Source organism: Tursiops truncatus, unplaced genomic scaffold (assembly GCF_011762595.2).
Source record: "Tursiops truncatus isolate mTurTru1 unplaced genomic scaffold, mTurTru1.mat.Y mat_scaffold_575_arrow_ctg1, whole genome shotgun sequence".
NCBI lineage: Eukaryota > Metazoa > Chordata > Mammalia > Artiodactyla > Delphinidae > Tursiops > Tursiops truncatus.
Window position 1 is genome coordinate 1 of NW_022983347.1, and position 24,938 is coordinate 24,938.

The 24,938-nt window shown below is 58.2% G+C and overlaps 1 long non-coding RNA gene across 1 annotated transcript; it reads right to left on the minus strand.

Annotated features, from left to right (window-relative positions):
• Positions 1-21,747: 21,747 nt before the first annotated feature.
• On the minus strand, positions 21,748-24,561 carry LOC141277779 (uncharacterized). Its single transcript, XR_012329601.1, has 2 exons — positions 24,383-24,561; positions 21,748-22,760 (listed from the first exon to the last, which is right to left on the minus strand). It is a non-coding gene; the product is annotated as an uncharacterized lncRNA (long non-coding RNA).
• Positions 24,562-24,938: the final 377 nt, after the last annotated feature.

The window sequence follows — 24,938 nt, forward strand, 5'->3', positions numbered from 1 at the left end:
GGTTTAGTGTTAGCCGTAGGGTTAGGGTTAGGGGACTGGTGAGGGTCAGGCTTCGGGGAAGGGTTAGGTTAGGGTTCGGGCTAGGGTAGGTTAGGGGGACGGGGACGGTTTAGGGTCCAGGTGAGGGTACGGCAACGCTTTAGGGGGGAGCGTGCGTGTGAGGGCGCGGGTTAGTGTTAGCGTACGGGTTAGGATTAGGGACGGGTGAGGTAAAGGCTTCGGGGAAGGGTTAGGGTTAGGGTTCGGGCTAGGGTTAGGGTTAGGGGACGGGGACGGTTTAGGGTCCAGGTGAGGGTACGGCAACGCTTTAGGGGGAGCGTGCGTGTGAGGGCGCGGGTTAGTGTTAGCTACGGGTTAGGATTAGGGGACGGGTGAGGGTCAGGCTTCGGGGAAGGGTTAGGGTTAGGGTTCGGGCTAGGGTTAGGGTTAGGGGACTGGGACGGTTAGGGTCAAGGTGAGGGTACGGCAACGCTTTAGGGGGAGCGTGCGTGTGAGGGCGCGGGTTAGTGTTAGCGTCGGGTTAGGATTAGGGGACGGGTGAGGGTCAGGCTTCGGGGAAGGGTTAGGGTTAGGGTTCGGGCTAGGGTTAGGGTTAGGGGACGGGGACGGTTAGGGTCCAGGTGAGGGTACGGCAACGCTTTAGGGGGAGCGTGCGTGTGAGGGCGCGGGTTAGTGTTAGCGTACGGGTTAGGATTAGGGGACGGGTGAGGGTCAGGCTTCGGGGAAGGGTTAGGGTTAGGGTTCGGGCTAGGGTTAGGGTTAGGGGACGGGGACGGTTTAGGGTCCAGGTGAGGGTACGGCAACGCTTTAGGGGGAGCGTGCGTGTGAGGGCGCGGGTTAGTGTTAGCGTACGGGTTAGGATTAGGGGACGGGTGAGGGTCAGGCTTCGGGGAAGGGTTAGGGTTAGGGTTCGGGCTAGGGTTAGGGTTAGGGGACGGGGACGGTTTAGGGTCCAGGTGAGGGTACGGCAACGCTTTAGGGGGAGCGTGACGTGTGAGGGCGCGGGTTAGTGTTAGCGTACGGGTTAGGATTAGGGGACGGGTGAGGGTCAGGCTTCGGGGAAGGGTTAGGGTTAGGGTTCGGGCTAGGGTTAGGGTTAGGGGACGGGGACGGTTTAGGGTCCAGGTGAGGGTACGGCAACGCTTTAGGGGGAGCGTGCGTGTGAGGGCGCGGGTTAGTGTTAGCGTACGGGTTAGGGATTAGGGGACGGGTGAGGGTCAGGCTTCGGGGAAGGGTTAGGGTTAGGGTTCGGGCTAGGGTTAGGGTTAGGGGACGGGGACGGTTTAGGGTCCAGGTGAGGGTACGGCAACGCTTTAGGGGGAGCGTGCGTGTGAGGGCGCGGGTTAGTGTTAGCGTACGGGTTAGGATTAGGGGACGGGTGAGGGTCAGGCTTCGGGGAAGGGTTAGGGTTAGGGTTCGGGCTAGGGTTAGGGTTAGGGGACGGGGACGGTTTAGGGTCCAGGTGAGGGTACGGCAACGCTTTAGGGGGAGCGTGCGTGTGAGGGCGCGGGTTAGTGTTAGCGTACGGGTTAGGATTAGGGGACGGGTGAGGGTCAGGCTTCGGGAAGGGTTAGGGTTAGGGTTCGGGCTAGGGTTAGGGTTAGGGGACGGGGACGGTTTAGGGTCCAGTGAGGGTACGGCAACGCTTTAAGGGGAGCGTGCGTGTGAGGGCGCGGGTTAGTGTTAGCGTACGGGTTAGGATTAGGGTTCGGGCTAGGGTTAGGGTTCGGGCTAGGGTTAGGGTTAGGGGACGGGGACGGTTTAGGGTCCAGGTGAGGGTACGGCAACGCTTTAGGGGGAGCGTGCGTGTGAGGGCTCGGGTTAGTGTTAGCGTACGGGTTAGGATTAGGGGACGGGTGAGGGTCAGGCTTCGGGGAAGGGTTAGGGTAGGGTTCGGGCTAGGGTTAGGGTTAGGGGACGGGGACGGTTTAGGGTCCAGGTGAGGGTACGGACAACAGCTTTAGGGGGAGCGTGCGTGTGAGGGCGCGGGTTAGTGTTAGCGTACGGGTTAGGATTAGGGGACGGGTGAGGGTCAGGCTTCGGGGAAGGGTTAGGGTGTAGGTTCGGGCTAGGGTTAGGGTTAGGGGACGGGGACGGTTTAGGGTCCAGGTGAGGGTACGGCAACGCTTTAGGGGGAGCGTGCGTGTGAGGGCGCGGTTAGTGTTAGAGTAACGGGTTAGGATTAGGGGACGGGTGAGGGTCAGGCTTCGGGAAGGGTTAGGTTTAGGGTTCGAGGCTAGGGTTAGGGTTTGGGAAGCGGGGACAGGTTTAGGGTCCAGGTGAGGGTACGGCAACGCTTTAGGGGGAGCGTGCGTGTGAGGGCGCGGGTTAGTGTTAGCGTCGGGTTAGGATTAGGGGACGGGTGAGGGTCAGGCTTCGGGGAAGGGTTAGGGTTAGGGTTCGGGCTAGGGTTAGGGTAGGGGACGGGGACGGTTTAGGGTCCAGGTGAGGGTACGGCAACGCTTTAGGGGGAGCGTGCGTGTGAGGCCGCGGGTTAGTGTTAGCGTACGGGTTAGGATTAGGGGACGGGTGAGGGTCAGGCTTCGGGGAAGGGTTAGGGTTAGGGTTCGGGCTAGGTTAGGGTTAGGGGACGGGGACGGTTTAGGGTCCAGGTGAGGGTACGACAACGCTTTAGGGGGAGCGTAGGTGTGAGGGCGCGGGTTAGTGTTAGCGTACGGGTTAGGATTAGGGACGGGTGAGGGTCAGGCTTCGGGGAAGGGTTAGGGTTAGGGTTCGGCTAGGGTTAGGGTTAGGGGACGGGGACGGTTTAGGGTCCAGGTGAGGGTACGGCAACGCTTTAGGGGGAGCGTGCGTGTGAGGGCGCGGGTTAGGGTTAGCGTACGGTTAGGATTAGGGACGGGTGAGGGTCAGGCTTCGGGGAAGGGTTAGGGTTAGGGTTCGGGCTAGGGTTAGGGTTAGGGGACGGGGACGGTTTAGGGTCCAGGTGAGGGTACGGCAACGCTTTAGGGGGAGCGTGCGTGTGAGGGCGCGGGTTAGTGTTAGCGTACGGGTTAGGATTAGGGGACGGGTGAGGGTCAGGCTTCGGGGAAGGGTTAGGGTTAGGGTTCGGGCTAGGGTTAGGGTTAGGGGACGGGGACGGTTTAGGGTCCAGGTGAGGGTACGGCAACGCTTTAGGGGGAGCGTGCGTGTGAGGGCGCGGGTTAGTGTTAGCGTACGGGTTAGGATTAGGGGACGGGTGAGGGTCAGGCTTCGGGGAAGGGTTAGGGTTAGGGTTCGGGCTAGGGTTAGGGTTAGGGGACGGGGACGGTTTAGGGTCCAGGTGAGGGTACGGCAACGCTTTAGGGGGAGCGTGCGTGTGAGGGCGCGGGTTAGTGTTAGCGTACGGGTTAGGATTAGGGGACGGGTGAGGGTCAGGCTTCGGGGAAGGGTTAGGGTTAGGGTTCGGGCTAGGGTTAGGGTTAGGGGACGGGGACGGTTTAGGGTCCAGGTGAGGGTACGGCAACGCTTTAGGGGGAGCGTGCGTGTGAGGGCGCGGGTTAGTGTTAGCGTACGGGTTAGGATTAGGGGACGGGTGAGGGTCAGGCTTCGGGGAAGGGTTAGGGTTAGGGTTCGGGCTAGGGTTAGGTTAGGGGACGGGGACGGTTTAGGGTCCAGGTGAGGGTACGGCAACGCTTTAGGGGGAGCGTGCGTGTGAGGGCGCGGTTAGTGTTAGCGTACGGGTTAGGATTAGGGTTAGGGTTAGGGTTAGGGTTCGGGCTAGGGTTAGGGTTAGGGGACGGGGACGGTTTAGGGTCCAGGTGAGGGTACGGCAACGCTTTAGGGGAGCGTGCGTGTGAGGGCGCGGGTTAGTGTTAGCGTACGGGTTAGGATTAGGGACGGGTGAGGGTCAGGCTTCGGGGAAGGGTTAGGGTTAGGGTTCGGGCTAGGGTTAGGGTTAGGGGACGGGGACGGTTTAGGGTCCAGGTGAGGGTACGGCAACGCTTTAGGGGGAGCGTGCGTGTGAGGGCGCGGGTTAGTGTTAGCGTACGGGTTAGGATTAGGGGACGGGTGAGGGTCAGGCTTCGGGGAAGGGTTAGGGTTAGGGTTCGGGCTAGGGTTAGGGTTAGGGGACGGGGACGGTTTAGGGTCCAGGTGAGGGTACGGCAACGCTTTAGGGGGCGTGCGTGTGAGGGCGCGGGTTAGTGTTAGCGTACGGTTAGGATTAGGGGACGGGTGAGGGTCAGGCTTCGGGGAAGGGTAGGGTTAGGGTTCGGGCTAGGGTTAGGTTAGGGGACGGGGACGGTTTAGGGTCCAGGTGAGGGTACGGCAACGCTTTAGGGGGAGCGTGCGTGTGAGGGCGCGGGTTAGTGTTAGCGTACGGGTTAGGATTAGGGGACGGGTGAGGGTCAGGCTTCGGGGAAGGGTTAGGGTTAGGGTTCGGGCTAGGGTTAGGGTTAGGGGACGGGGACGGTTTAGGGTCCAGGTGAGGGTACGGCAACGCTTTAGGGGGAGCGTGCGTGTGAGGGCGCGGGTTAGTGTTAGCGTACGGGTTAGGATTAGGGACGGGTGAGGGTCAGGCTTCGGGGAAGGTTAGGGTTAGGGTTCGGGCTAGGGTTAGGGTTAGGGGACGGGGACGGTTTAGGGTCCAGGTGAGGGTACGGCAACGCTTTAGGGGGAGCGTGCGTGTGAGGGCGCGGGTTAGTGTTAGCGTACGGGTTAGGATTAGGGGACGGGTGAGGGTCAGGCTTCGGGGAAGGGTTAGGGTTAGGGTTCGGGCTAGGGTTAGGGTTAGGGGACGGGGACGGTTTAGGGTCCAGGTGAGGGTACGGCAACGCTTTAGGGGGAGCGTGCGTGTGAGGGCGCGGGTTAGTGTTAGCGTACGGGTTAGGATTAGGGGACGGGTGAGGGTCAGGCTTCGGGGAAGGGTTAGGGTTAGGGTTCGGGCTAGGGTTAGGGTTAGGGGACGGGGACGGTTTAGGGTCCAGGTGAGGGTACGGCAACGCTTTAGGGGGAGCGTGCGTGTGAGGGCGCGGGTTAGTGTTAGCGAACGGGTTAGGATTAGGGGACGGGTGAGGGTCAGGCTTCGGGGAAGGGTTAGGGTTAGGGTTCGGGCTAGGGTTAGGGTTAGGGGACGGGGACGGTTTAGGGTCCAGGTGAGGGTACGGCAACGCTTTAGGGGGAGCGTGCGTGTGAGGGCGCGGGTTAGTGTTAGCGTACGGGTTAGGATTAGGGGACGGGTGAGGGTCAGGCTTCGGGAAGGGTTAGGGTTAGGGTTCGGGCTAGGGTTAGGGTTAGGGGACGGGGACGGTTTAGGGTCCAGGTGAGGGTACGGCAACGCTTTAGGGGGAGCGTGCGTGTGAGGGCGCGGGTTAGTGTTAGCGTACGGGTTAGGATTAGGGGACGGGTGAGGGTCAGGCTTCGGGGAAGGGTTAGGGTTAGGGTTCGGGCTAGGGTTAGGGTTAGGGGACGGGGACGGTTTAGGGTCCAGGTGAGGGTACGGCAACGCTTTAGGGGGAGCGTGCGTGTGAGGGCGCGGGTTAGTGTTAGCGTACGGGTTAGGATTAGGGGACGGGTGAGGGTCAGGCTTCGGGAAGGGTTAGGGTTAGGGTTCGGGCTAGGGTTAGGGTTAGGGGACGGGGACGGTTTAGGGTCCAGGTGAGGGTACGGCAACGCTTTAGGGGGAGCGTGCGTGTGAGGGCGCGGGTTAGTGTTAGCGTACGGGTTAGGATTAGGGGACGGGTGAGGGTCAGGCTTCGGGGAAGGGTTAGGGTTAGGGTTCGGGCTAGGGTTAGGGTTAGGGGACGGGGACGGTTTAGGGTCCAGGTGAGGGTACGGCAACGCTTTAGGGGGAGCGTGCGTGTGAGGGCGCGGGTTAGTGTTAGCGTACGGGTTAGGATTAGGGGACGGGTGAGGGTCAGGCTTCGGGGAAGGTTAGGGTTAGGGTTCGGGCTAGGGTTAGGGTTAGGGGACGGGGACGGTTTAGGGTCCAGGTGAGGGTACGGCAACGCTTTAGGGGGAGCGTGCGTGTGAGGGCGCGGGTTAGTGTTAGCGTACGGGTTAGGATTAGGGGACGGGTGAGGGTCAGGCTTCGGGGAAGGGTTAGGGTTAGGGTTCGGGCTAGGGTTAGGGTTAGGGGACGGGGACGGTTTAGGGTCCAGGTGAGGGTACGGCAACGCTTTAGGGGGAGCGTGCGTGTGAGGGCGCGGGTTAGTGTTAGCGTACGGGTTAGGATTAGGGGACGGGTGAGGGTCAGGCTTCGGGGAAGGGTTAGGGTTAGGGTTCGGGCTAGGGTTAGGGTTAGGGGACGGGGACGGTTTAGGGTCCAGGTGAGGGTACGGCAACGCTTTAGGGGGAGCGTGCGTGTGAGGGCGCGGGTTAGTGTTAGCGTACGGGTTAGGATTAGGGGACGGGTGAGGGTCAGGCTTCGGGGAAGGGTTAGGGTTAGGGTTCGGGCTAGGGTTAGGGTTAGGGGACGGGGACGGTTTAGGGTCCAGGTGAGGGTACGGCAACGCTTTAGGGGGAGCGTGCGTGTGAGGGCGCGGGTTAGTGTTAGCGTACGGGTTAGGATTAGGGGACGGGTGAGGGTCAGGCTTCGGGGAAGGGTTAGGGTTAGGGTTCGGGCTAGGGTTAGGGTTAGGGGACGGGGACGGTTTAGGGTCCAGGTGAGGGTACGGCAACGCTTTAGGGGGAGCGTGCGTGTGAGGGCGCGGGTTAGTGTTAGCGTACGGGTTAGGATTAGGGGACGGGTGAGGGTCAGGCTTCGGGGAAGGGTTAGGGTTAGGGTTCGGGCTAGGGTTAGGGTTAGGGGACGGGGACGGTTTAGGGTCCAGGTGAGGGTACGGCAACGCTTTAGGGGGAGCGTGCGTGTGAGGGCGCGGGTTAGTGTTAGCGTACGGGTTAGGATTAGGGGACGGGTGAGGGTCAGGCTTCGGGGAAGGGTTAGGGTTAGGGTTCGGGCTAGGGTTAGGGTTAGGGGACGGGGACGGTTTAGGGTCCAGGTGAGGGTACGGCAACGCTTTAGGGGGAGCGTGCGTGTGAGGGCGCGGGTTAGTGTTAGCGTACGGGTTAGGATTAGGGGACGGGTGAGGGTCAGGCTTCGGGGAAGCGTTAGGGTTAGGGTTCGGGATAGGGTTAGGGTTAGGGGACGGGGACGGTTTAGGGTCCAGGTGAGGGTACGGCAACGCTTTAGGGGGAGCGTGCGTGTGAGGGCGCGGGTTAGTGTTAGCGTACGGGTTAGGATTAGGGGACGGGTGAGGGTCAGGCTTCGGGGAAGGGTTAGGGTTAGGGTTCGGGCTAGGGTTAGGGTTAGGGGACGGGGACGGTTTAGGGTCCAGGTGAGGGTACGGCAACGCTTTAGGGGGAGCGTGCGTGTGAGGGCGCGGGTTAGTGTTAGCGTACGGGTTAGGATTAGGGGACGGGTGAGGGTCAGGCTTCGGGGAAGGGTTAGGGTTAGGGTTCGGGCTAGGGTTAGGGTTAGGGGACGGGGACGGTTTAGGGTCCAGGTGAGGGTACGGCAACGCTTTAGGGGGAGCGTGCGTGTGAGGGCGCGGGTTAGTGTTAGCGTACGGGTTAGGATTAGGGGACGGGTGAGGGTCAGGCTTCGGGGAAGGGTTAGGGTTAGGGTTCGGGCTAGGGTTAGGGTTAGGGGACGGGGACGGTTTAGGGTCCAGGTGAGGGTACGGCAACGCTTTAGGGGGAGCGTGCGTGTGAGGGCGCGGGTTAGTGTTAGCGTACGGGTTAGCATTAGGGCACGGGGGAGGGTCAGGCTTCGGGGAAGGGTTAGGGTTAGGGTTCGGGCTAGGGTTAGGGTTAGGGGACGGGGACGGTTTAGGGTCCAGGTGAGGGTACGGCAACGCTTTAGGGGGAGCGTGCGTGTGAGGGCGCGGGTTAGTGTTAGCGTACGGGTTAGGATTAGGGGACGGGTGAGGGTCAGGCTTCGGGGAAGGGTTAGGGTTAGGGTTCGGGCTAGGGTTAGGGTTAGGGGACGGGGACGGTTTAGGGTCCAGGTGAGGGTACGGCAACGCTTTAGGGGGAGCGTGCGTGTGAGGGCGCGGGTTAGTGTTAGCGTACGGGTTAGGATTAGGGGACGGGTGAGGGTCAGGCTTCGGGGAAGGGTTAGGGTTAGGGTTCGGGCTAGGGTTAGGGTTAGGGGACGGGGACGGTTTAGGGTCCAGGTGAGGGTACGGCAACGCTTTAGGGGGAGCGTGCGTGTGAGGGCGCGGGTTAGTGTTAGCGTACGGGTTAGGATTAGGGGACGGGTGAGGGTCAGGCTTCGGGGAAGGGTTAGGGTTAGGGTTCGGGCTAGGGTTAGGGTTAGGGGACGGGGACGGTTTAGGGTCCAGGTGAGGGTACGGCAACGCTTTAGGGGGAGCGTGCGTGTGAGGGCGCGGGTTAGTGTTAGCGTACGGGTTAGGATTAGGGGACGGGTGAGGGTCAGGCTTCGGGGAAGGGTTAGGGTTAGGGTTCGGGCTAGGGTTAGGGTTAGGGGACGGGGACGGTTTAGGGTCCAGGTGAGGGTACGGCAACGCTTTAGGGGGAGCGTGCGTGTGAGGGCGCGGGTTAGTGTTAGCGTACGGGTTAGGATTAGGGGACGGGTGAGGGTCAGGCTTCGGGGAAGGGTTAGGGTTAGGGTTCGGGCTAGGGTTAGGGTTAGGGGACGGGGACGGTTTAGGGTCCAGGTGAGGGTACGGCAACGCTTTAGGGGGAGCGTGCGTGTGAGGGCGCGGGTTAGTGTTAGCGTACGGGTTAGGATTAGGGGACGGGTGAGGGTCAGGCTTCGGGGAAGGGTTAGGGTTAGGGTTCGGGCTAGGGTTAGGGTTAGGGGACGGGGACGGTTTAGGGTCCAGGTGAGGGTACGGCAACGCTTTAGGGGGAGCGTGCGTGTGAGGGCGCGGGTTAGTGTTAGCGTACGGGTTAGGATTAGGGGACGGGTGAGGGTCAGGCTTCGGGGAAGGGTTAGGGTTAGGGTTCGGGCTAGGGTTAGGGTTAGGGGACGGGGACGGTTTAGGGTCCAGGTGAGGGTACGGCAACGCTTTAGGGGGAGCGTGCGTGTGAGGGCGCGGGTTAGTGTTAGCGTACGGGTTAGGATTAGGGGACGGGTGAGGGTCAGGCTTCGGGGAAGGGTTAGGGTTAGGGTTCGGGCTAGGGTTAGGGTTAGGGGACGGGGACGGTTTAGGGTCCAGGTGAGGGTACGGCAACGCTTTAGGGGAGCGTGCGTGTGAGGGCGCGGGTTAGTGTTAGCGTACGGGTTAGGATTAGGGGACGGGTGAGGGTCAGGCTTCGGGGAAGGGTTAGGGTTAGGGTTCGGGCTAGGGTTAGGGTTAGGGGACGGGGACGGTTTAGGGTCCAGGTGAGGGTACGGCAACGCTTTAGGGGGAGCGTGCGTGTGAGGGCGCGGGTTAGTGTTAGCGTACGGGTTAGGATTAGGGGACGGGTGAGGGTCAGGCTTCGGGGAAGGGTTAGGGTTAGGGTTCGGGCTAGGGTTAGGGTTAGGGGACGGGGACGGTTTAGGGTCCAGGTGAGGGTACGGCAACGCTTTAGGGGGAGCGTGCGTGTGAGGGCGCGGGTTAGTGTTAGCGTACGGGTTAGGATTAGGGGACGGGTGAGGGTCAGGCTTCGGGGAAGGGTTAGGGTTAGGGTTCGGGCTAGGGTTAGGGTTAGGGGACGGGGACGGTTTAGGGTCCAGGTGAGGGTACGGCAACGCTTTAGGGGGAGCGTGCGTGTGAGGGCGCGGGTTAGTGTTAGCGTACGGGTTAGGATTAGGGGACGGGTGAGGGTCAGGCTTCGGGGAAGGGTTAGGGTTAGGGTTCGGGCTAGGGTTAGGGTTAGGGGACGGGGACGGTTTAGGGTCCAGGTGAGGGTACGGCAACGCTTTAGGGGTAGCGTGCGTGTGAGGGCGCGGGTTAGTGTTAGCGTACGGGTTAGGATTAGGGGACGGGTGAGGGTCAGGCTTCGGGGAAGGGTTAGGGTTAGGGTTCGGGCTAGGGTTAGGGTTAGGGGACGGGGACGGTTTAGGGTCCAGGTGAGGGTACGGCAACGCTTTAGGGGGAGCGTGCGTGTGAGGGCGCGGGTTAGTGTTAGCGTACGGGTTAGGATTAGGGGACGGGTGAGGGTCAGGCTTCGGGGAAGGGTTAGGGTTAGGGTTCGGGCTAGGGTTAGGGTTAGGGGACGGGGACGGTTTAGGGTCCAGGTGAGGGTACGGCAACGCTTTAGGGGGAGCGTGCGTGTGAGGGCGCGGGTTAGTGTTAGCGTACGGGTTAGGATTAGGGGACGGGTGAGGGTCAGGCTTCGGGGAAGGGTTAGGGTTAGGGTTCGGGCTAGGGTTAGGGTTAGGGGACGGGGACGGTTTAGGGTCCAGGTGAGGGTACGGCAACGCTTTAGGGGGAGCGTGCGTGTGAGGGCGCGGGTTAGTGTTAGCGTACGGGTTAGGATTAGGGGACGGGTGAGGGTCAGGCTTCGGGGAAGGGTTAGGGTTAGGGTTCGGGCTAGGGTTAGGGTTAGGGGACGGGGACGGTTTAGGGTCCAGGTGAGGGTACGGCAACGCTTTAGGGGGAGCGTGCGTGTGAGGGCGCGGGTTAGTGTTAGCGTACGGGTTAGGATTAGGGGACGGGTGAGGGTCAGGCTTCGGGGAAGGGTTAGGGTTAGGGTTCGGGCTAGGGTTAGGGGTAGGGGACGGGGACGGTTTAGGGTCCAGGTGAGGGTACGGCAACGCTTTAGGGGGAGCGTGCGTGTGAGGGCGCGGGTTAGTGTTAGCGTACGGGTTAGGATTAGGGGACGGGTGAGGGTCAGGCTTCGGGGAAGGGTTAGGGTTAGGGTTCGGGCTAGGGTTAGGGTTAGGGGACGGGGACGGTTTAGGGTCCAGGTGAGGGTACGGCAACGCTTTAGGGGGAGCGTGCGTGTGAGGGCGCGGGTTAGTGTTAGCGTACGGGTTAGGATTAGGGGACGGGTGAGGGTCAGGCTTCGGGGAAGGGTTAGGGTTAGGGTTCGGGCTAGGGTTAGGGTTAGGGGACGGGGACGGTTTAGGGTCCAGGTGAGGGTACGGCAACGCTTTAGGGGGAGCGTGCGTGTGAGGGCGCGGGTTAGTGTTAGCGTACGGGTTAGGATTAGGGGACGGGTGAGGGTCAGGCTTCGGGGAAGGGTTAGGGTTAGGGTTCGGGCTAGGGTTAGGGTTAGGGGACGGGGACGGTTTAGGGTCCAGGTGAGGGTACGGCAACGCTTTAGGGGGAGCGTGCGTGTGAGGGCGCGGGTTAGTGTTAGCGTACGGGTTAGGATTAGGGGACGGGTGAGGGTCAGGCTTCGGGGAAGGGTTAGGGTTAGGGTTCGGGCTAGGGTTAGGGTTAGGGGACGGGGACGGTTTAGGGTCCAGGTGAGGGTACGGCAACGCTTTAGGGGGAGCGTGCGTGTGAGGGCGCGGGTTAGTGTTAGCGTACGGGTTAGGATTAGGGGACGGGTGAGGGTCAGGCTTCGGGGAAGGGTTAGGGTTAGGGTTCGGGCTAGGGTTAGGGTTAGGGGACGGGGACGGTTTAGGGTCCAGGTGAGGGTACGGCAACGCTTTAGGGGGAGCGTGCGTGTGAGGGCGCGGGTTAGTGTTAGCGTACGGGTTAGGATTAGGGGACGGGTGAGGGTCAGGCTTCGGGGAAGGGTTAGGGTTAGGGTTCGGGCTAGGGTTAGGGTTAGGGGACGGGGACGGTTTAGGGTCCAGGTGAGGGTACGGCAACGCTTTAGGGGGAGCGTGCGTGTGAGGGCGCGGGTTAGTGTTAGCGTACGGGTTAGGATTAGGGGACGGGTGAGGGTCAGGCTTCGGGGAAGGGTTAGGGTTAGGGTTCGGGCTAGGGTTAGGGTTAGGGGACGGGGACGGTTTAGGGTCCAGGTGAGGGTACGGCAACGCTTTAGGGGGAGCGTGCGTGTGAGGGCGCGGGTTAGTGTTAGCGTACGGGTTAGGATTAGGGGACGGGTGAGGGTCAGGCTTCGGGGAAGGGTTAGGGTTAGGGTTCGGGCTAGGGTTAGGGTTAGGGGACGGGGACGGTTTAGGGTCCAGGTGAGGGTACGGCAACGCTTTAGGGGGAGCGTGCGTGTGAGGGCGCGGGTTAGTGTTAGCGTACGGGTTAGGATTAGGGGACGGGTGAGGGTCAGGCTTCGGGGAAGGGTTAGGGTTAGGGTTCGGGCTAGGGTTAGGGTTAGGGGACGGGGACGGTTTAGGGTCCAGGTGAGGGTACGGCAACGCTTTAGGGGGAGCGTGCGTGTGAGGGCGCGGGTTAGTGTTAGCGTACGGGTTAGGATTAGGGGACGGGTGAGGGTCAGGCTTCGGGGAAGGGTTAGGGTTAGGGTTCGGGCTAGGGTTAGGGTTAGGGGACGGGGACGGTTTAGGGTCCAGGTGAGGGTACGGCAACGCTTTAGGGGGAGCGTGCGTGTGAGGGCGCGGGTTAGTGTTAGCGTACGGGTTAGGATTAGGGGACGGGTGAGGGTCAGGCTTCGGGGAAGGGTTAGGGTTAGGGTTCGGGCTAGGGTTAGGGTTAGGGGACGGGGACGGTTTAGGGTCCAGGTGAGGGTACGGCAACGCTTTAGGGGGAGCGTGCGTGTGAGGGCGCGGGTTAGTGTTAGCGTACGGGTTAGGATTAGGGGACGGGTGAGGGTCAGGCTTCGGGGAAGGGTTAGGGTTAGGGTTCGGGCTAGGGTTAGGGTTAGGGGACGGGGACGGTTTAGGGTCCAGGTGAGGGTACGGCAACGCTTTAGGGGGAGCGTGCGTGTGAGGGCGCGGGTTAGTGTTAGCGTACGGGTTAGGATTAGGGGACGGGTGAGGGTCAGGCTTCGGGGAAGGGTTAGGGTTAGGGTTCGGGCTAGGGTTAGGGTTAGGGGACGGGGACGGTTTAGGGTCCAGGTGAGGGTACGGCAACGCTTTAGGGGGAGCGTGCGTGTGAGGGCGCGGGTTAGTGTTAGCGTACGGGTTAGGATTAGGGGACGGGTGAGGGTCAGGCTTCGGGGAAGGGTTAGGGTTAGGGTTCGGGCTAGGGTTAGGGTTAGGGGACGGGGACGGTTTAGGGTCCAGGTGAGGGTACGGCAACGCTTTAGGGGGAGCGTGCGTGTGAGGGCGCGGGTTAGTGTTAGCGTACGGGTTAGGATTAGGGGACGGGTGAGGGTCAGGCTTCGGGGAAGGGTTAGGGTTAGGGTTCGGGCTAGGGTTAGGGTTAGGGGACGGGGACGGTTTAGGGTCCAGGTGAGGGTACGGCAACGCTTTAGGGGGAGCGTGCGTGTGAGGGCGCGGGTTAGTGTTAGCGTACGGGTTAGGATTAGGGGACGGGTGAGGGTCAGGCTTCGGGGAAGGGTTAGGGTTAGGGTTCGGGCTAGGGTTAGGGTTAGGGGACGGGGACGGTTTAGGGTCCAGGTGAGGGTACGGCAACGCTTTAGGGGGAGCGTGCGTGTGAGGGCGCGGGTTAGTGTTAGCGTACGGGTTAGGATTAGGGGACGGGTGAGGGTCAGGCTTCGGGGAAGGGTTAGGGTTAGGGTTCGGGCTAGGGTTAGGGTTAGGGGACGGGGACGGTTTAGGGTCCAGGTGAGGGTACGGCAACGCTTTAGGGGGAGCGTGCGTGTGAGGGCGCGGGTTAGTGTTAGCGTACGGGTTAGGATTAGGGGACGGGTGAGGGTCAGGCTTCGGGGAAGGGTTAGGGTTAGGGTTCGGGCTAGGGTTAGGGTTAGGGGACGGGGACGGTTTAGGGTCCAGGTGAGGGTACGGCAACGCTTTAGGGGGAGCGTGCGTGTGAGGGCGCGGGTTAGTGTTAGCGTACGGGTTAGGATTAGGGGACGGGTGAGGGTCAGGCTTCGGGGAAGGGTTAGGGTTAGGGTTCGGGCTAGGGTTAGGGTTAGGGGACGGGGACGGTTTAGGGTCCAGGTGAGGGTACGGCAACGCTTTAGGGGGAGCGTGCGTGTGAGGGCGCGGGTTAGTGTTAGCGTACGGGTTAGGATTAGGGGACGGGTGAGGGTCAGGCTTCGGGGAAGGGTTAGGGTTAGGGTTCGGGCTAGGGTTAGGGTTAGGGGACGGGGACGGTTTAGGGTCCAGGTGAGGGTACGGCAACGCTTTAGGGGGAGCGTGCGTGTGAGGGCGCGGGTTAGTGTTAGCGTACGGGTTAGGATTAGGGGACGGGTGAGGGTCAGGCTTCGGGGAAGGGTTAGGGTTAGGGTTCGGGCTAGGGTTAGGGTTAGGGGACGGGGACGGTTTAGGGTCCAGGTGAGGGTACGGCAACGCTTTAGGGGGAGCGTGCGTGTGAGGGCGCGGGTTAGTGTTAGCGTACGGGTTAGGATTAGGGGACGGGTGAGGGTCAGGCTTCGGGGAAGGGTTAGGGTTAGGGTTCGGGCTAGGGTTAGGGTTAGGGGACGGGGACGGTTTAGGGTCCAGGTGAGGGTACGGCAACGCTTTAGGGGGAGCGTGCGTGTGAGGGCGCGGGTTAGTGTTAGCGTACGGGTTAGGATTAGGGGACGGGTGAGGGTCAGGCTTCGGGGAAGGGTTAGGGTTAGGGTTCGGGCTAGGGTTAGGGTTAGGGGACGGGGACGCTTTAGGGTCCAGGTGAGGGTACGGCAACGCTTTAGGGGGAGCGTGCGTGTGAGGGCGCGGGTTAGTGTTAGCGTACGGGTTAGGATTAGGGGACGGGTGAGGGTCAGGCTTCGGGGAAGGGTTAGGGTTAGGGTTCGGGCTAGGGTTAGGGTTAGGGGACGGGGACGGTTTAGGGTCCAGGTGAGGGTACGGCAACGCTTTAGGGGGAGCGTGCGTGTGAGGGCGCGGGTTAGTGTTAGCGTACGGGTTAGGATTAGGGGACGGGTGAGGGTCAGGCTTCGGGGAAGGGTTAGGGTTAGGGTTCGGGCTAGGGTTAGGGTTAGGGGACGGGGACGGTTTAGGGTCCAGGTGAGGGTACGGCAACGCTTTAGGGGGAGCGTGCGTGTGAGGGCGCGGGTTAGTGTTAGCGTACGGGTTAGGATTAGGGGACGGGTGAGGGTCAGGCTTCGGGGAAGGGTTAGGGTTAGGGTTCGGGCTAGGGTTAGGGTTAGGGGACGGGGACGGTTTAGGGTCCAGGTGAGGGTACGGCAACGCTTTAGGGGGAGCGTGCGTGTGAGGGCGCGGGTTAGTGTTAGCGTACGGGTTAGGATTAGGGGACGGGTGAGGGTCAGGCTTCGGGGAAGGGTTAGGGTTAGGGTTCGGGCTAGGGTTAGGGTTAGGGGACGGGGACGGTTTAGGGTCCAGGTGAGGGTACGGCAACGCTTTAGGGGGAGCGTGCGTGTGAGGGCGCGGGTTAGTGTTAGCGTACGGGTTAGGATTAGGGGACGGGTGAGTGTCAGGCTTCGGGGAAGGGTTAGGGTTAGGGTTCGGGCTAGGGTTAGGGTTAGGGGACGGGGACGGTTTAGGGTCCAGGTGAGGGTACGGCAACGCTTTAGGGGGAGCGTGCGTGTGAGGGCGCGGGTTAGTGTTAGCGTACGGGTTAGGATTAGGGGGCGGGTGAGGGTCAGGCTTCGGGGAAGGGTTAGGGTTAGGGTTCGGGCTAGGGTTAGGGTTAGGGGACGGGGACGGTTTAGGGTCCAGGTGAGGGTACGGCAACGCTTTAGGGGGAGCGTGCGTGTGAGGGCGCGGGTTAGTGTTAGCGTACGGGTTAGGATTAGGGGACGGGTGAGGGTCAGGCTTCGGGGAAGGGTTAGGGTTAGGGTTCGGGCTAGGGTTAGGGTTAGGGGACGGGGACGGTTTAGGGTCCAGGTGAGGGTACGGCAACGCTTTAGGGGGAGCGTGCGTGTGAGGGCGCGGGTTAGTGTTAGCGTATGGGTTAGGATTAGGGGACGGGTGAGGGTCAGGCTTCGGGGAAGGGTTAGGGTTAGGGTTCGGGCTAGGGTTAGGGTTAGGGGACGGGGACGGTTTAGGGTCCAGGTGAGGGTACGGCAACGCTTTAGGGGGAGCGTACGTGTGAGGGCGCGGGTTAGTGTTAGCGTACGGGTTAGGATTAGGGGACGGGTGAGGGTCAGGCTTCGGGGAAGGGTTAGGGTTAGGGTTCGGGCTAGGGTTAGGGTTAGGGGACGGGGACGGTTTAGGGTCCAGGTGAGGGTACGGCAACGCTTTAGGGGGAGCGTGCGTGTGAGGGCGCGGGTTAGTGTTAGCGTACGGGTTAGGATTAGGGGACGGGTGAGGGTCAGGCTTCGGGGAAGGGTTAGGGTTAGGGTTCGGGCTAGGGTTAGGGTTAGGGGACGGGGACGGTTTAGGGTCCAGGTGAGGGTACGGCAACGCTTTAGGGGGAGCGTGCGTGTGAGGGCGCGGGTTAGTGTTAGCGTACGGGTTAGGATTAGGGGACGGGTGAGGGTCAGGCTTCGGGGAAGGGTTAGGGTTAGGGTTCGGGCTAGGGTTAGGGTTAGGGGACGGGGACGGTTTAGGGTCCAGGTGAGGGTACGGCAACGCTTTAGGGGGAGCGTGCGTGTGAGGGCGCGGGTTAGTGTTAGCGTACGGGTTAGGATTAGGGGACGGGTGAGGGTCAGGCTTCGGGGAAGGGTTAGGGTTAGGGTTCGGGCTAGGGTTAGGGTTAGGGGACGGGGACGGTTTAGGGTCCAGGTGAGGGTACGGCAACGCTTTAGGGGGAGCGTGCGTGTGAGGGCGCGGGTTAGTGTTAGCGTACGGGTTAGGATTAGGGGACGGGTGAGGGTCAGGCTTCGGGGAAGGGTTAGGGTTAGGGTTCGGGCTAGGGTTAGGGTTAGGGGACGGGGACGGTTTAGGGTCCAGGTGAGGGTACGGCAACGCTTTAGGGGGAGCGTGCGTGTGAGGGCGCGGGTTAGTGTTAGCGTACGGGTTAGGATTAGGGGACGGGTGAGGGTCAGGCTTCGGGGAAGGGTTAGGGTTAGGGTTCGGGCTAGGGTTAGGGTTAGGGGACGGGGACGGTTTAGGGTCCAGGTGAGGGTACGGCAACGCTTTAGGGGGAGCGTGCGTGTGAGGGCGCGGGTTAGTGTTAGCGTACGGGTTAGGATTAGGGGACGGGTGAGGGTCAGGCTTCGGGGAAGGGTTAGGGTTAGGGTTCGGGCTAGGGTTAGGGTTAGGGGACGGGGACGGTTTAGGGTCCAGGTGAGGGTACGGCAACGCTTTAGGGGGAGCGTGCGTGTGAGGGCGCGGGTTAGTGTTAGCGTACGGGTTAGGATTAGGGGACGGGTGAGGGTCAGGCTTCGGGGAAGGGTTAGGGTTAGGGTTCGGGCTAGGGTTAGGGTTAGGGGACGGGGACGGTTTAGGGTCCAGGTGAGGGTACGGCAACGCTTTAGGGGGAGCGTGCGTGTGAGGGCGCGGGTTAGTGTTAGCGTACGGGTTAGGATTAGGGGACGGGTGAGGGTCAGGCTTCGGGGAAGGGTTAGGGTTAGGGTTCGGGCTAGGGTTAGGGTTAGGGGACGGGGACGGTTTAGGGTCCAGGTGAGGGTACGGCAACGCTTTAGGGGGAGCGTGCGTGTGAGGGCGCGGGTTAGTGTTAGCGTACGGGTTAGGATTAGGGGACGGGTGAGGGTCAGGCTTCGGGGAAGGGTTAGGGTTAGGGTTCGGGCTAGGGTTAGGGTTAGGGGACGGGGACGGTTTAGGGTCCAGGTGAGGGTACGGCAACGCTTTAGGGGGAGCGTGCGTGTGAGGGCGCGGGTTAGTGTTAGCGTACGGGTTAGGATTAGGGGACGGGTGAGGGTCAGGCTTCGGGGAAGGGTTAGGGTTAGGGTTCGGGCTAGGGTTAGGGTTAGGGGACGGGGACGGTTTAGGGTCCAGGTGAGGGTACGGCAACGCTTTAGGGGGAGCGTGCGTGTGAGGGCGCGGGTTAGTGTTAGCGTACGGGTTAGGATTAGGGGACGGGTGAGGGTCAGGCTTCGGGGAAGGGTTAGGGTTAGGGTTCGGGCTAGGGTTAGGGTTAGGGGACGGGGACGGTTTAGGGTCCAGGTGAGGGTACGGCAACGCTTTAGGGGGAGCGTGCGTGTGAGGGCGCGGGTTAGTGTTAGCGTACGGGTTAGGATTAGGGGACGGGTGAGGGTCAGGCTTCGGGGAAGGGTTAGGGTTAGGGTTCGGGCTAGGGTTAGGGTTAGGGGACGGGGACGGTTTAGGGTCCAGGTGAGGGTACGGCAACGCTTTAGGGGGAGCGTACGTGTGAGGGCGCGGGTTAGTGTTAGCGTACGGGTTAGGATTAGGGGACGGGTGAGGGTCAGGCTTCGGGGAAGGGTTAGGGTTAGGGTTCGGGCTAGGGTTAGGGTTAGGGGACGGGGACGGTTTAGGGTCCAGGTGAGGGTACGGCAACGCTTTAGGGGGAGCGTGCGTGTGAGGGCGCGGGTTAGTGTTAGCGTACGGGTTAGGATTAGGGGACGGGTGAGGGTCAGGCTTCGGGGAAGGGTTAGGGTTAGGGTTCGGGCTAGGGTTAGGGTTAGGGGACGGGGACGGTTTAGGGTCCAGGTGAGGGTACGGCAACGCTTTAGGGGGAGCGTGCGTGTGAGGGCGCGGGTTAGTGTTAGCGTACGGGTTAGGATTAGGGGACGGGTGAGGGTCAGGCTTCGGGGAAGGGTTAGGGTTAGGGTTCGGGCTAGGGTTAGGGTTAGGGGACGGGGACGGTTTAGGGTCCAGGTGAGGGTACGGCAACGCTTTAGGGGGAGCGTGCGTGTGAGGGCGCGGGTTAGTGTTAGCGTACGGGTTAGGATTAGGGGACGGGTGAGGGTCAGGCTTCGGGGAAGGGTTAGGGTTAGGGTTCGGGCTAGGGTTAGGGTTAGGGGACGGGGACGGTTTAGGGTCCAGGGAGGGTACGGCAACGCTTTAGGGGGAGCGTGCGTGTGAGGGCGCGGGTTAGTGTTAGCGTACGGGTTAGGATTAGGGGACGGGTGAGGGTCAGGCTTCGGGGAAGGGTTAGGGTTAGGGTTCGGGCTAGGGTTAGGGTTAGGGGACGGGGACGGTTTAGGGTCCAGGTGAGGGTACGGCAACGCTTTAGGGGGAGCGTACGTGTGAGGGCGCGGGTTAGTGTTAGCGTACGGGTTAGGATTAGGGGACGGGTGAGGGTCAGGCTTCGGGGAAGGGTTAGGGTTAGGGTTCGGGCTAGGGTTAGGGTTAGGGGACGGGGACGGTTTAGGGTCCAGGGGAGGGTACGACAACGCTTTAGGGGGAGCGTACGTGTGAGGGCGCGGGTTAGTGTTAGCGTACGGGTTAGGATTAGGGGACGGGTGAGGGTCAGGCTTCGGGGAAGGGTTAGGGTTAGGGTTCGGGCTAGGGTTAGGGTTAGGGGACGGGGACGGTTTAGGGTCCAGGGGAGGGTACGACAACGCTTTAGGGGGAGCGTACGTGTGAGGGCGCGGGTTAGTGTTAGCGTACGGGTTAGGATTAGGGGACGGGTGAGGGTCAGGCTTCGGGGAAGGGTTAGGGTTAGGGTTCGGGCTAGGGTTAGGGTTAGGGGACGGGGACGGTTTAGGGTCCAGGGGAGGGTACGACAACGCTTTAGGGGGAGCGTACGTGTGAGGGCGCGGGTTAGTGTTAGCGTACGGGTTAGGATTAGGGGACGGGTGAGGGTCAGGCTTCGGGGAAGGGTTAGGGTTAGGGTTCGGGCTAGGGTTAGGGTTAGGGGACGGGGACGGTTTAGGGTCCAGGGGAGGGTACGACAACGCTTTAGGGGGAGCGTACGTGTGAGGGCGCGGGTTAGTGTTAGCGTACGGGTTAGGATTAGGGGACGGGTGAGGGTCAGGCTTCGGGGAAGGGTTAGGGTTAGGGTTCGGGCTAGGGTTAGGGTTAGGGGACGGGGACGGTTTAGGGTCCAGGGGAGGGTACGGCAACGCTTTAGGGGGAGCGTACGTGTGAGGGCGCGGGTTAGTTTTAGCGTACGGGTTAGGATTAGGGGACGGGTGAGGGTCAGGCTTCGGGGAAGGGTTAGGGTTAGGGTTCGGGCTAGGGTTAGGGTTAGGGGACGGGGACGGTTTAGGGTCCAGGGGAGGGTACGACAACGCTTTAGGGGGAGCGTACGTGTGAGGGCGCGGGTTAGTGTTAGCGTACGGGTTAGGATTAGGGGACGGGTGAGGGTCAGGCTTCGGGGAAGGGTTAGGGTTAGGGTTCGGGCTAAGGTTAAGGTTAGGGGACGGGGACGGTTTAGGGTCCAGGGGAGGTTACGACAACGCTTTAGGTGGTGCGTACGTGTGAGGGCGCATGTTAGTGTTCGCGTACGTGTTAGGATTAGGGACGGGTGAGGGTCAGGCTTCGGGGAAGGGTTAGGGTTAGGGTTCGGGCTAGGGTTAGGGTTAGGGGACGGGGACGGTTTAGGGTCCAGGGGAGGGTTCAACAACGCCTTAGGGGGAGCGTACGTGTGAGGGCGCGGGTTAGTGTTAGCGTACGGGTTAGGATTAGGGGACGGGTGAGGGTCAGGCTTCGGGGAATGGTTAGGGTTAGGGTTCGGGCTAGGGTTAGGGTTAGGGGACGGGGACGGTTTAGGGTCCAGGGGAGGGTACGACAACGCTTTAGGGGGAGCGTACGTGTGAGGGCGCGGGTTAGTGTTAGCGTACGGGTTAGGATTAGTGGACGGGTGAGGGTCAGGCTTCTGGGAAGGGTTAGGGTTAGGGTTCGGCTAGGGTTAGGGTTAGGGGACGGGGACGGTTTAGGGTCCAGGGGAGGGTACGACAACGCTTTAGGGGGAGCGTACGTGTGAGGGCGCGGGTTAGTGTTAGCGTACGGGTTAGGATTAGGGGACGGGTGAGGGTCAGGCTTCGGGGAAGGGTTAGGGTTAGGGTTCGGGCTAGGGTTAGGGTTAGGGGACGGGGACGGTTTAGGGTCCAGGGGAGGGTACGACAACGCTTTAGGGAGAGCGTGCGTGTGAGGGCGCGGGTTAGTGTTCGCGTACGGGTTAGGATTAGGGGACGGGTGAGGGTCAGGCTTCGGGGAAGGTTAGGGTTAGTGTTCGGGCTAGGGTTAGGGTTAAGGGACGGGGACGGTTTAGGGTCTAGGGGAGGGTACGACAACGCTTTAGGGGGAGCGTACGTGTGAGGGCGCGTGTTAGTGTTCGCGTACGGGTTAGGATTAGGGGACGGGTGAGGGTCAGGCTTCGGGGAAGTGTTAGGGTTTAGGTGTTCGGAGCTAGGTTAGGGTTAAGGGACGGGGACGGTTTAGTGTCCTAGGGGAGGGTACGACAACGCTTTAGGGGGAGCGTGCGTGTGAGGGCCACGGGTTAATGTTACAGTACGGGTTAGGATTAGGGGACGGGTTAGGGTCAGGTTTCGGGTTAGGGTTAGGGTTCGGGCTAGGGTTAGGGTTAGGGGACGGGGACGGTTTAGGGTCCAGGTGAGCGTACGGCAACGCTTTAGGGGGAGCGTGCGTGTGAGGGCACGGGTTAGTGTTATCGTACGGGTTAGGATTAGGGGACGGGTGAGGGTCAGGCTTCAGGGGAAGGGTTAGGGTTAGGGTTCGGGCTCGGGTTAGGGATAGGGGACGGGGACGGTTTAGGGTCCAGGTGAGGGTACAGCAACGCTTTAGGGGGAGCATGCGTGTGAGGACGCGGGTTAGTGTTAGCTTACGGGTTAGGATTAGGGGACGGGTGAGGGTCAGGCTTCGGGGAAGTGTTAGGTTTAGGGTTCGGACTCTGGTTAGGGTTAGGGGACGGGGACGGTTTAGGGTCCAGGTGAGGGTACGGCAACGCTGTAGGGGGGAGCGTGCGTGTGGGGGCGCGGGTTAGTGTTGGCGTACGGGTTAGGATTAGGGGACGGGTGAGGGTCAGGCTTCAGGGAAGTGTTAGGGTTAGGTGCCGAGGACCAGCCCCAGCGGTACAGGATTGCCTGAGGGGAGGACGGCTTCGGCGAGGACAGAACTCAAGACACCTCTTCTTGGATGCAAGGATCTGACATTTTATTAGCAAAAAGCTGCAGCATTTATAGTTCTACAGTTCCTTATTCTTATTTTCATATCATCTTTTAATCTTTTACAACCTTTTTGTTTTTGAGCCAAAAATCTTACACAAACAATAACACATTAACCACTTTAACAAAAAACATCCGCTTACATAAGCTGTTCACACAATGATCTCACTAATGTTTTTCTCACACAGTCTCCTGCGGTGGAGCATATCCTGATCACAGCTCCTGTGGTCTCTTTGTACTTCGACGAAATCAAACACAATCTCTTCGGTTTTTCACACCTTGGTGATTTTTTGGCTCACGTAAGCTATTTTCTTTATAGGTCAGTACCAAACAGTCCAAGTCCCACCGGGTACTCCATGTTCTACCTTCACAGGCTTGCCGTTCCACTTCCAGATCGTATCTCTTCCTATTATTGGCCACCTCGCAGGGCACCGTACTGTAAGACCTAACCTATTCTTAAAATATCTGCAACAAATCAATTAAGCTTTATATCTATTTCTTTGCATAGCTTTATCTGCATCTTTAAAATCTACATATCCCATGATCATTTTAATTCTAGCTATTTCCCACATAACCCAATATAATTTCTTATATACCCAATCTACAAAAAATCTTCCCCTATACCAAAACCAAATGTTTCCATTTTACTCTATACTGTGGTCTAGGTTTAAATCCTGCATTACAACATAATATGTTGCATAGCAAAAATACCCCAATAAGCATCATTTTACAACCAGGGAATTGCTTGGGGAAATCTTGAGGGGAACCGCCTCTCGGGAAGCTTTGCTTTCCCATTTTGTACCTCCCAGTACTAGCTTTGCTCAGTACTGTCAGCCTTGGCTTTGCACAGACCTCTTGGTACATTCAGAGCCGGGTCCCGACATCTCCCCCTTTTTTATTTTTTAAATAAAGGGTATGCAATTCCAATTTGGTCCGATAGACGCTCTTTAAGGCGGTCTGGATCAATCTGAGAAAGACTGGAAAACAAATTAAAAGCAAAATTATTACAATGCCAGCTGCTCCATAATTTATCAACATATGGGTAAAAGAATTCTCTTGAAAAAAATTTCTCATATTTTGAAACATTTCTTCTGCAATTTTAGATGGATTAATGTTTAACTGAGAGGAGGCAATATCATGTATCTGTTGATGCAGCTTATTTAAATCTATTCCTATATCACTGGAATTCCAAACATTTAAAATGTGCATTTGTATCTTTTCCCAGGTATATTCTGATTCATTTACTATTAACGGTGTTACACAAACCCAAGAAAACCTTGCATGACAAGTAAGAGATAATCTTATTTTCAGAGCCGTTAGCTCTTGACCTACATGCAAAACTGCTTCCTCTAATGCATCAACTTTATTTTCTAACTTTCTATCTATAGCTTCTTGAGTTGCTAGGGCCAAGGATATATTTTTGGACAAATCATTAACATATTGAGCGGTTTGTATTTCCTTAACTAATGTATACGTTGCTAAGGAAAAAGAACTTACAATCCCTATTAAAGCAGATATTCCTAAAATTAAAGTAGCAACAAATCTTTTAGGCCTCATTAATTCACTAACCCTTTTAATAACTTCTACACCTTTATCACTATACCAAGATTCCTCTAAAGTAACTGGCAACATAATATAAGCAGGTTTTTTTTTAACAACATAATAATTTGAACTTTCATATTGGGTATTATACAGGTGGTCAACATACATTCTGTACATAACACATGAAATCTATGATATTTTCGTACAATCTGCAAATTATCAGACTTATTAGTTAACAATAAAACATATGGAGACATAACACAAGTTTGTACATAATATACATTTTCCTTAGCATTTGGTCTCTTCAATGTCACATTTTCTACAGCTAATAATAATCTCCATAATTGAGGTTGTATATAAACATTATTTTTATGATTAAAGGTATACATAGGTGCTATCCAACCAAAACTATTCCATCTATTAATTCTTAAAGGAGAAGGAATTAAAGAGTCCTTCCAGTTATATCGTATTACATGTTGTAAATACTGTCTATAATCACTATCAGGCTTATCCATACTCCAATCAGAAACATAATATTTACTCCCGGGAATAACAATTTTGGCTTCCGTATTATGCATGCAATAAACCCAAGATGGAAACCCAACATTAATATCTATTCCTCTCCATTCATCTATTGCTTTATCTGGTATAATATCACAATCAGGATATTTAGATGGATGGATTTTTGATTCTCCTTTAGTACCTGAATCTACAAACTTTCCTATTAAAGACCATAAGTGTCTGGTGGTTTTATCTTTGCCTGAAGGCTCCTTAGGAGAATCTGTTAATAAGCCAAAATCACTTACCGGCAAACATCCATTTTTTCCTTTATCTAAGCTATATTTCTTTACATAAAAACAAATTGGTGGAAAATTAGTTTGCCCTTTAAACGTATAATTTCTATTTATTACAAATTGCCCATAATTTTGTATTCCCTTTATACCATCTGTCAATTCTGACAAAGATGAAGACACTGCAATAGCAGAATCCTTCCAAGTAACAGCATGTATATAGGCGGATCAGGAAAATAAGCCCAATAGGTTGTATTAGCACTTACCTGAACTGAAAGCAAGGTCAAAAGAGCCATAAAAAAATTACAGGTAGTGAGCGGTAAACCTTGAGTATTTACCACAGCCTCAGCATTATTACACAGCCTTTTAATAGCCCCCCAGGTGACTTCGGGGGCATCTAAGGTGGACGCAGCATATCGGCGCTTGCTTCCTCTCTGACTCCCTTTATTAATGATAAGCTTTAGACCCTAAAGACAGAGAGGGAGGTTTGAACTTCCTTGTTACATTTTGATTCAAAAGAAAGCTGCTGAAGTGGGGAAATCAGTTGTTTCACAGGCTCTATGTCTGGTTTCACTTTCTTTAACGCTTGATTTGACATTTTGTTCGTCAGCAGAATTTCCTGTTATTCGCTGTGTTAAGTTCCCCACCACGGGATGTCTTACCAGACGGTCTGGTATCCAAACAGGTGAATCAAAATTCTGGGGAAACACACAAGCATATCCTCTACCACTTGTTAATAAAACATCTGGTCCATTCCATTTACCTGTTAAAACATTTTTCCAAAATACCATAGGTCTTTTTAAACCTTCTTTTCTTTCCCAA